The sequence below is a fragment of the Thalia democratica genome, unplaced genomic scaffold (genome assembly GCF_965202585.1).
Source record: "Thalia democratica unplaced genomic scaffold, ktThaDemo2.hap1.1 HAP1_SCAFFOLD_699, whole genome shotgun sequence".
NCBI classification, from domain to species: domain Eukaryota; kingdom Metazoa; phylum Chordata; class Thaliacea; order Salpida; family Salpidae; genus Thalia; species Thalia democratica.
This window is the reverse complement of record NW_028139689.1, coordinates 12,501-22,500: the sequence shown is the minus strand read 5'-3', so window position 1 is coordinate 22,500 and position 10,000 is coordinate 12,501. Positions and strand designations below refer to the sequence as shown.

Here is a 10,000-nt window from a genome sequence, read left to right as displayed (position 1 = left end):
ATTCCAGCGATCAACACGCAGCCTGTCCGAAGACCGACGCGGAATCTTCCTCGGTCGCCGAGCCGAAGCTAATCGAACGCCTATAACACTCTTCCGAAGAAGAGCTACCTTGCGAACGACCAAAGTCAGCCCAGCAACCGGTCGCGGCCCTCGCCGAACGCTAGTGCAGCGCCGCGACGCCAGCGCAACCGTAAGAGTCTCCGAAGATCACTCAAACAGTAGGACAGCTCTCGCAGCGCCTGAAAACGTCCGGCGACTCGATGGGCGCCTCCGTTTGCCTCCAAGCGGTTTCACGTACTCTTTAACTCTCTCTTCAAAGTGCTTTTCAACTTTCCCTCACGGTACTTGTTCGCTATCGGTCTCGAGCCAGTATTTAGCCTTAGATGGAGTTTACCACCCGCTTAGGGCTGCATTTCCAAACAACCCGACTCCGGGAAAACCGCTAGGACGAATTACGACCGCCGCCAAGGGCCTAACACCCGCTCTGGGAAAAGGCCTCGATCAGAAGAACGTGGGCAGTCGTTGGTTCGCCGCATGCTGAATTCCATACGCTACATTTCCTCGCCCTCCAAAAAGGCTCGGATTTAGCGCTGGGCTTATCCCGCTTCACTCGCCGTTACTAGGGGAATCCTTGTTAGTTTCTTTTCCTCCGCTTAGTGATATGCTTAAGTTCAGCGGGTCGTCCCGCCCGATCTCAGGTCAAAAGTGATGTACTACAAAAGTACATGCGCTTTGTACGTCGGCCTTTTGAAGTCACTTAACTTATTCTCGAGCACCTACCGTCGTTGCTACCTCACCCGAGGCCAGCAGGCTGCTCACGCTTCAGCTGTGAAATCGCCAGACCAGCTGTCTTTGACGACACGCTCCTTAATTAAGAAACGAGTCGCAGGCACTTTCAAACTAATGAAAGGATCGGTGTGTTAAAGACCCTGAGACGGACGTGGCCCCAGGATTACCCGAGGCCGCAATACGCGTTCAGAATATCGATGCTCAATGTGTCCTGCAATTCACATTACTTCTCGGAGCTAGCTCCGTCCTTCATCGACGCTCGAGCCGAGTGATCCACCGCTAAGAGATCTCTCGTGTTAATCAATCTCAATGCAACCAAAAAATCGTGTTCAAAAAGAAGCGGCCGCGCCAGCACTTGCGTGCTGAATTATTACTCCCGCTGTCAGAAAGCAACGCGACCGAACTATAACAGTTACAGGGCTCGGTCCCTTCGAAGAAGAGACGTCGCTTGAAATCAAATTTCGATTCGTTAATGATCCTTCCGCAGGTTCACCTACGGAAACCTTGTTACGACTTTTACTTCCTCTAAATGATCAAGTTCGATCGTCTTTTCGAACACCGGCGAGTGCGTTGCCGCACGTACCAGGCTCAATCGGAGGACCTCACTAAACCATTCAATCGGTAGTAGCGACGGGCGGTGTGTACAAAGGGCAGGGACGTAATCAACGCAAGCTAATGACTCGCGCTTACTGGGAATTCCTCGTTCAAGGGAAACAATTGCAAGTCCCTATCCCTAGCACGACCGGGGTTCAACGGATTACCCGGACCTTTCGGCCTAGGGAACACACGATGATCCGGTCAGTGTAGCGCGCGTGCGGCCCCGAACATCTAAGGGCATCACAGACCTGTTATTGCTCAATCTCGTGTGGCTAAACGCCACTAGTCCCTCTAAGAAGTTGTCTCCGACCCAATGGGTCGAGCAGCTATTTAGCAAGTAAGAGTCTCGTTCGTTATCGGAATTAACCAGACAAATCGCTCCACCAACTAAGAACGGCCATGCACCACCACCCACAGAATCAAGAAAGAGCTCTCAATCTGTCAATCCTCGCTGTGTCCGGGCCGGGTGAGATTTCCCGTGTTGAGTCAAATTAAGCCGCAGGCTCCACTCCTGGTGGTGCCCTTCCGTCAATTCCTTTAAGTTTCAGCTTTGCAACCATACTTCCCCCGGAACCCAAAGACTTTGGTTTCCCGGAAGCTGCCGGACAGTTCTTAAGTTCGACACTGCCCGATCGCTAGTCGGCATCGTTTAAGGTCAGAACTAGGACGGTATCTGATCGTCTTCGAACCTCTGACTTTCGCTCTTGATTAAAGAAAACATTCTTGGCAAATGCTTTCGCAGTCGTTCGTCTTGCGCCGATCCAAGAATTTCACCTCTAACGGCACAGTACGGATGCCCCCGTCCGTTCCTATTAATCATTACCTCGTGCTCCGAAAACCAACAAAATAGAACCGAGGTCCTATTCCATTATTCCATGCAACATTATACAAGCGTAAAGCCTGCTTTGAACACTCTAATTTTTTCAAGGTAAACTTGCCGGACCACCGCAACACTCAGTTAAGAGCACCGCGAAGGCACCGACCAACAAGAACAACAAGGCCAGTGCTAGCCTTTCGACCGACCAACCTCGCCGTCCCTATATCCAACTACGAGCTTTTCAACCGCAACAACTTAAATATACACTTTTGGAGCTGGAATTACCGCGGCTGCTGGCACCAGACTTGCCCTCCAATGGATACTCGTTAAAAAGTTTAAAGTGTACTCATTCCAATTGCAGGACCTCGTACGAGGTCTGCATTGTTATTTTTCGTCACTACCTCCCCGAGCCGGGAATGGGTAATTTGCGCGCCTGCTGCCTTCCTTGGATGTGGTAGCCGTTTCTCAGGCTCCCTCTCCGGAATCGAACCCTGATTCTCCGTCACCCGTTACAACCTCGGTAGGCCGATACCGTACCGACGATAGTTGATAGGGCAGTTGCTTTAATGAGATGTCGCCAGCACTAGGCCGTGCGATCCGCAAGCTTATCCAGAGTCACCATTGTAACGACCCGAAAGCCGGTTAGTTTTGGTCTGATAAATGCGCGCCTCACGTCAGTTCGGCGCTTTACGCATGTATTAGCTCTAGAATTGCCACAGTTATCCATGTAAAAGCGTACAATCAAATGAACCATAACTGATTTAATGAGCCATTCGCAGTTTCACTGTACGTGAGCTCGTACTTACACTTGCATGGCTTAATCTTTGAGACAAGCATATGACTACTGGCAGGATCAACCAGATAACTATCCGAGGGCGTTTAAACCCGTTGCTCGACTGAGCGTTTTTACTGTATAAATACAGACCTTTTCTATCACTCGGCTTAAAAGCCTTGCGAACGTTACTGAAAGTCGGCGCCGGCCTTTTGCTGTTTAAAGCGCCAGCCCGCGTCGACTGCAGCATGCAGCTATACAACTGACTGTTCTTTCTCCCGACCAACCGTTTGCCTTCTGCCCCGGTTAACTCGTCAGCAGCAACACGCCATCTGTCTGCTGCAGTTACCCGCCTCGAGCCGTGCCTGCCTGCGTCGGCTACTCGTCTCGACGACTTCGCAAAGCTATAAGCCTACCGCCGCTGGACGCTTGTAGTTTTTCATACGCTGCTCCAATGCGTTTACATAGCACGTTCGCCGCCGCTGCAATAGCCGCGCCTCGGGTGCTAAACAGTAATGCTTTAAGCCCGCTTTCTCGTCAAGTCGACCGAACGCACAAACACGTCTCTCTCACTAGTGTAAAGTAATGCATACGTGTATGATGCTCAAATGTTGCTGTTGAACTTTTTTTGCCGATTTTTTCCGATTTTTTTCAATTTCTTTGTTTCTTTTCGATTATTTTAATGTTTTAAGCTTATTTATGCTACGTTTAAATGTTTTAATACTTTTTTATACTTTATTTAATATGTTTAAAAGAAATAAATAAAAAAAAATATGTATAAACTACTTTTTTTAATGTTTTAAATATATATATATTTATTATAAATAAACTTTATTTGTATTATTTTTTATTTAAGCGTACTTTTTAAATCTTTATATTTGTTTTATCGTTTTAAGCACATTGCGATAAATATAATAAACAAAAAATTGAATAAAAATAATAATAATAAAAAAAAAAAAAAAAAAAACATAAGCTTATTTTATATTTTTATTTTATTTTTATTTAAACTTACTTTTCAAACCTTAATACTCGTTTTATTTTTTTAAGCAGATTGCGATAAATATAATAAACAAACAATTAAATGAAAATAAAATAAAAAAATCAAACATAAGCTTATTTTATATGTTACATTTTATCTTTATTTAAACTTACTTTTTAAACCTTTATAGTTGTTTTATTTTTTAAGCACATCGCGATAGATATAATAAACAAACAATGAAATAAAAATAATAATAATAATAATAATAATAATAATAAAAAATCATAAGCTTATTTTGTATGTTTCATTTTATTTTATTTAAAACTTACAATTTAAACCTTTGTATTTGTTCTATTCTTTTAAGCACATCGCGATAAATATAATAAGCAAACAATTTAATAAAAGTAAAATAAAAAAATCAAACATAAGCTTATTTTATATGTTTCATTTTATCTTTATTTAAACTTACTTTTTAAACCTTTATAGTTGTTTTATTTTTTAAGCACATCGCGATAGATATAATAAACAAACAATGAAATAAAAATAATAATAATAATAATAATAATAATAAAAAATCATAAGCTTATTTTGTATGTTTCATTTTATTTTTATTTAAACTTACTTTTTTAACCTTTATAGTTGTTTTATTTTTTAAGCACATGGCGATAGATATAATAAACAAACAATAAAATAAAAATAATAATAATAATAATAATAATAATAAAAAATCATAAGCTTATTTTGTATGTTTCATTTTATTTTTATTTAAACTTACTTTTTTAACCTTTATAGTTGTTTTATTTTTTAAGCACATGGCGATAAATAAATAAGCAAACAATTAAATAAAAATAATAACAAATAAATAAAACAATACGGCTAAACTATAAAAAGAAAACTAAATAACTGATAAATACTTGTAAAACATTATTTGAAAAATGTATTTTGAAACACAACACGATTGATTTATAAATAATAATATATTTTTAATTTGTGTAGTTCATTTAAAGTAGTCTCCCTTTTTGCTTCTGGTTTTATTAGAGTTATATATAACAATAAATGGTGTAGTTTATTTAAAGTAGTCTCCCTTTTTGCTTCTGGTTTAATTAAAATTATATAACACATACTATAGTAAGTTAAATAAACTATAGTAACTTTATAAAACTACTTTACAAAATACATTTGTATAATTTAATAACTTTAAAATAACTATCAAGAATAAAATAGAATAGCTTTAAGTTTAGTATACAATTGGTATGTAAATTGTGTAGTTTATTGAAAGTAGTCTCCTTATTTGCTTCTGGTTTTACTTGAGTTACATAACGTTAAATAAACATACTTAATAAACGTAACCATCAATACTGTCATTTTAATAAAACTAAGTACAAATACATTGAATTAACATAGAACTTTAAAAAGCCTTCGCTAGTATCTGTTGGTAACAGTAAATAACCTATTATGACTCACAATACAGGAGTGCGAAATTTATTTTTCATTTGATTTTTCAGGTATTTATTTATTTGTGGAAATAAACTTTTTTATTACATTAGAAACTAATTGAATTTTTCCTATAACTATACCTATTATTATATTTAGTATGCTTAAAAGTAATAAAATGACACGTCGCGATTATATAATAAACAAACAATCAAACAAACAAAGAAAAAAAAAAAAAAAAAACTATTTTTTTAAACTTATATTTCAACTATATGTCTTATTTTATTTTCATTTAAACTTACTTTAAACCTCTGTATTTGTTATATATATATTTCAACACAATACGATTAAACTATAAGACAAACAACAAAATAAAATAAATCACATTAATAAATACACTAAGCAAATAGCTAGAAATAAATATAAATAGTTCAATATATACAATATATTTCTTCCATTTTTAAGTTACTTGTTAAACATATTTATTTAAAAATGTTTCTTTAGAATATAAAACTAACAGTTCTACAAATAAAGAAATTAAAAAGCCAATACACATAACACTAACTTTTCATAAATTAGATATGCAAATATGAACAAAATAGTAACTAAATTCTAAAGCTTTTGTAAACTGTGAACTTATAACTTATAATAATAATTGCATATTCACCATTCACAATAGCTTTTTATTTAGTACACAACTGTCTGTAAATTGTGTAGTTTATTGAAAGTATAATCCCGTTTTGCTTCTGGTTTAAATAAAGTTATACAACACATACTAAAGTAAATTAAATAAAGTAATTCACTACTATCGTATTAAATAAAACCAATTTACAAAATACATTAATTTAAATTAAAGTGAACTTTGAACTTATAATAATAATTGCATATTCACTATTCAGAATTTCTTTAAATTTAGTACACAACTGGTCTGTAAATTGTGTTGGTTCTATTCAAGTACTCTCCTTGTTTGTTTTGTTTTAGTTGTATTTATTTTTAGATACTAGCACATTCAATACACATAATAAAGTAAACCAAATAAACTCTATTAATTTAAACTAAGTACAAATACATTAAGTTAATACAAAACTTTAAAAAGCTTTTGCTAGTATCTGTTGGTAACAGTAAATAACTTATTATGACTCACAATACAAAAGTGCAAAATTTATTTTCGTTTGATTTTTCAAGTAGCCACGCTTTTATTTGTTTTTGGACAAAAAGACTTTAAAGTTTTAGTATAAAAGACTAGTTGTATTAATTTTAACTCAGAAAATTGTACTCTACAAGATGGTGCCATTATTTTTTCGATATCTCAAACTGGTCAAACCACTTTTTTAGCGCTCTAATTGGTTTAAACAGCAAATAAGCAAACAGCAAATAACGTTATCTGATTGGCTAAGGTTTTTGTTTGCTAATAACTAGAATTTTCTTTTCTTTTAAGCGTTAAAGAAATGTAAATAAACGAGTAATAAGTATAAATAGGTCAGAAAGAAAAATAGTACAAAAAAGATGAATTCAAAAAGCAAAGGCCTACGGCACGTGGTATTCCCAAGCGGTCACCCATCTAAGTACTAACCACGCCCGACACTGCTTAACTTCCCAGATCGGACGAGATGGGGTGTACTCAGTGTGGTATGGTCGTAGGCGTTTGAAGGCGTTTACAAGCCTTTATAAACCCTTCGGTTTATTTAAAAAACCTATTTGCACTTGATTTACAATCAATTTGATATTTTAAAATTATTCCTTATAAAATTTTAACCTGAATTAACTTTTTTTTTGTTTTTTTAATCAACAGTTACTCCCAAACTGTACTAAAACTGTATTGTAACTGTACAAAAGTGTTTGTTTAAATAATTGTTATCTATAAATTACCTAAGACCAGGAAAAGTAGAAGTAAAGTTTATTGAATTATTAAATAAATAAAATAAAATCGTAAAATAAAATAATACAATATGTTTACAATTTGTCATTGATCTATCCATTTATGTTATTGCATTACAAATACAAACATTGCATACATTCAAGAGTATTATTCATCAATCTTTTCAATATAATAAGTTTTAAATTTATATTTATTTTTAAATAATTCCTGACATTTTAGATTACCTGAGATTTTTTTTTAATTAAATTAATTTTAGTAATTAAATACTTGACGTTCTATTTTGTTTAATTTGATAACTCAACCATGTTTATTTTTTTTACTAATTTAAAAGAACTATTAAACTAAAAGACATTACATACAGCTTCTAAAAGTTTTAAACACCTTAAAAAATATTATTATTTTAAAGATATATTAAAGAACTAAACAGATATTACTCCTAAAAAATCTTGTTAATAATATATAAAAAGTACTCAAAGTCAGACTCGGAAATATATATACTGTTGTATATCTTACTTGAAGTTCACTGTAATTGACACTGTATAACAAAATTATAAAAATCAACCTATTTATATAGCAAAATATTTCTTTATCTTTGTCGTGGCGCGGTGGGTCAGTGGTCTTATCAGCTGACTCATAAGCAGAAGGTTGTAAGATCGAATCCCGCTAGTCGTCACGAAACACCACTATCGTTCAATGTTCGGGCTTCAAATTCTTTGAGATTATACTGTACTATTTATCTATCTAACTAATCTATCTAACAAATGTTGTTCAATCTAGGTTGTGGGTACTTGGGTCGAGTAATGCCTTTGACTTACAATCTGTTGTGGATTGACAATATTCCTCTATCTATCATTAAACAAATCTATCTAATAAATGTTGTTCAATCTAGGTTGTGGGTACTTGGGTCGAGTAATGCCTTTGACCTACAATCTGTTGTTGATTGTCAACATTCCTCTATCTATCAATAATGATTATATTCAATAATAAATGTTGATTAATTCAGTTGTAAGAAAACCAGTGCGCTGGTTAGGTTGGGTAAGGCCTTCGACTTACAATCTTGGGGATTATCAACGTTCATCACAAGTACAGTAACGATCTCATTGAATTTCCAGTTGGAACATAGGATTGTAGTGGTGGCCTACTTTGTAGGTTTTTTGCCTAGTTTGTTTTTTGCCTAGTAGTGTTTGCCTAGTTTGACAAACTATAGTATATATATTGTATAACTTTACTTGTATTATTTTTTATTTAAATTACTACTTATTATTAAAGAATTAAATTTTTTTAGAAAAAAAAACTATGTATTTTAACTAATGCTTATATTATATGTTTTGTTTTATTTTTATTCAAACTTACTTTAAACCTCTGTATTTTTTATACAATACGATTAAACTATATAACAGAAAAATAATTAAATAATCAAACTATTGAATAAGCAGTTAATTAGTGTGTTTTTTTATGCTTCTTTCATTTTTAACTTACTTGTTAACCATATTTCTTTTATTAAAGTATAAAACTAACAGTTACTAAAATAAAATAATCATAAAGTCAATACACAAAACACTAACTTTTTATAATTTAAATATGCAAACATGAATATAGTTATGAATCTATTATTTATTCAAATAGAATTATTCAAAGCTTATAATTATAAAGCTTTTGTATAATGTTTCAATTACAGTGAACTTTAAGTAAGATAAGTTTTTTTTTTTGTAATAACTACAAAATTGGTATTTTAGTTTATTATTAGTAACTAAATACTTATATTTATTATATTTAAAAAAAAACATCTATACTAACTCTAATTTCAAAGCATATTAAATACAAATTTTACCAACTAAATATTTATTTTTATTTTAATTATTATAACTTTCAAACATAAGCTTGTATACCTTATATACCTATATACCTCATATAGTAGGCTTGACATAACATAACATTATTTAATTCTTTTTGTTTGAAATAAACTCATTTAGTTATTAGTAAATTACAACATAAATGTTTATAACAATATAACTAAGATTTAGCTTTTGAGTTAGTAAACTTTGATAGTTTTCTTTTAATAGTTTAATAATCTTTATTTAAGTTCAAGCAAAATTGCTATATATTTAATACACATACAAAAGTAAACTAAGTAAACGTAATTCAATAGTTTCTATTAAGTAAAAGTAATTACAAATACATTAAGTTAATACAAAACTTTAAAAAGCTTTTGCTAGTATCTGTTGGTAACAGTAAATAACTTATTATGACTCACAATACAAAAGTGCAAAATTTATTTTCGTTTGATTTTTCAAGTAGCCACGCTTTTATTTGTTTTTGGACAAAAAAACTTTTAAGTTTTAGTATAAAAGACTAATTGTATTAATTTTAACTCAGAAAATTGTACTCTACAAGATGGTGCCATTATTTTTTCGATATCTCAAACTGGTCAAACCACTTTTTTAGCGCTCTAATTGGTTTAAACAGCAAATAACGTTATCTGATTGGCTTACGTTTTTATTTGCTAATAACTAGAATTTACTTTTCTTTTAAGCGTTAAAGAAATGTAAATAAACGAGTAATAAGTATAAATAGGTCAGAAAGAAAAATAGTACAAAAAAGATGAATTCAAAAAGCAAAAGCCTACGGCACGTGGTATTCCCAAGCGGTCACCCATCTAAGTACTAACCACGCCCGACACTGCTTAACTTCCCAGATCGGACGAGATGGGGTGTGCTCAGTGTGGTATGGTCG

General features: G+C 33.2%; 5 non-coding genes across 5 annotated transcripts in view; all 5 read right to left on the bottom strand.

Moving 5' to 3' along the window:
* The window catches only part of LOC145846879 (large subunit ribosomal RNA), a 3,639-nt gene extending 2,937 nt beyond the window's left edge, over positions 1–702 (bottom strand). The window contains exon 1 of the ribosomal RNA XR_014370923.1: positions 1–702. This exon is cut by the window's left edge and continues 2,937 nt beyond it. This is a non-coding gene — a ribosomal RNA (large subunit ribosomal RNA).
* Positions 703–924: 222 nt separating this feature from the next.
* On the bottom strand, positions 925–1,077 carry LOC145846864 (5.8S ribosomal RNA). The gene has a single exon (XR_014370909.1). It is a non-coding gene; the product is annotated as a 5.8S ribosomal RNA (ribosomal RNA).
* A 182-nt stretch (positions 1,078–1,259) lies between these two features.
* On the bottom strand, positions 1,260–3,067 carry LOC145846873 (small subunit ribosomal RNA). Its single transcript, XR_014370918.1, has one exon. It is a non-coding gene; the product is annotated as a small subunit ribosomal RNA (ribosomal RNA).
* A 3,845-nt stretch (positions 3,068–6,912) lies between these two features.
* LOC145846859 (5S ribosomal RNA) lies at positions 6,913–7,031 on the bottom strand. The gene has a single exon (XR_014370906.1). It is a non-coding gene; the product is annotated as a 5S ribosomal RNA (ribosomal RNA).
* Positions 7,032–9,886: 2,855 nt separating this feature from the next.
* Positions 9,887–10,000, bottom strand: part of LOC145846881 (5S ribosomal RNA) — a 119-nt gene continuing 5 nt past the window's right edge. Inside the window, exon 1 of the ribosomal RNA XR_014370925.1 lies at positions 9,887–10,000. This exon is cut by the window's right edge and continues 5 nt beyond it. This is a non-coding gene — a ribosomal RNA (5S ribosomal RNA).